This window comes from Bactrocera tryoni, unplaced genomic scaffold, assembly GCF_016617805.1.
Source record: "Bactrocera tryoni isolate S06 unplaced genomic scaffold, CSIRO_BtryS06_freeze2 scaffold_25, whole genome shotgun sequence".
Lineage (NCBI taxonomy): Eukaryota > Metazoa > Arthropoda > Insecta > Diptera > Tephritidae > Bactrocera > Bactrocera tryoni.
This window is the reverse complement of record NW_024395977.1, coordinates 12,091,697-12,093,014: the sequence shown is the minus strand read 5'-3', so window position 1 is coordinate 12,093,014 and position 1,318 is coordinate 12,091,697.

Below are 1,318 nucleotides of genomic sequence, written 5' to 3'. Positions count from 1 at the left end.
GAGAACAAAAGCTAGAATCAGTCCAGGGATAATGGGATGCCCAACTTATTCCAGTGTGAGAGCGCCTCAAAATAAGCGTTTTTTATAACATTTTCCATTGTGGCCACATCGAACAAAATAAGAATTTTTGGGCATTTAAATTAAAACACCCAACGTTTATTACGATTGCAAATTATTATATATTGCACTTTTAATATATTGCGAAACCACTTAAATCCTTTTTTATGATTTTATGATATATTAAAACAACTGACTTTCGATCTTTCAATACTTAATAAGGTGAATTTAGCCTGTTAGTTGTCAATTAATGAATGAAATATATAATAATTTGCAATCGTAATAAACGTTGTGCGTTTTAATTTAAATGCCCAAAAATTCTTATTTTGTTCGATGTGGCCACAATGGAAAATGTTATAAAAAACGCTTATTTTGAGGCGCTCTCACACTGGAATAAGTTGGGCATCCCATTATTCCTGGTTAAACTGATGTCATCGGCGGAAGGTGTTTCTTCGGTATTTTAAAACTAATATTTTCGGTGTTTTGTGAAATTAATCCGCACTATACTCTAATTTAATATAATAATTTCAATATCATTGCGAACTGCAATTTTATACAAACTGTAATTAAACTGTAAAAACTAAATTACAAACTATAATTAAAAGCTGTTATTTCAATAAAAGTTACTCAGTAAAGTATAATTCTAAAACTGTGTGAGGTGTCGTTTATTTAAATTGGAAGCGTGTTGTGGTGGCAAATCCCACAATTGGGGGCTCGACCGAGAACAGTGAAAAAAATTTTTTTTTTCGGCATACATCAACATAAGTATGTGTTTGCATGTGAGTGCGTGTTAGTTCGCGTGTACATAAGTACATATATACAAGAATACGTTAGTACAGAAAATTCAAAGCTTTATTTGAAGTGACGCCGAATCAGCGTCTAACGAATGTTCCAAAAAAGCGCAGTCGCGACATTAACTGTAAACATCGTGCAATCGCAAAAGTGCGTCGACAGAGAAAAAGGGTGCAAAAAGTAGTTCGTGAAACGTTAGAAGTTTAAAGTGACGTCGAATCAGCGTCTAACTAGAAAAAGCGCAGTCGCGACATCGACTGTGAATATCGTGAAACCGCTAAAGTGCGTCGGCTGAGTAAAAGAATACAACAAGTATTCGGTGCAACATTGCAAATACGACGAAACGCAGAAACAGCTGAAGAAGCAGAAACAGCAGAAGAAGCAGAAACAACAGAAGCAATAGTACCAGACGCAGAAACGTAAGGGACAGAAAGAGCAAGAGAGAGCAGCCGATAGTTCGTAAGAATAT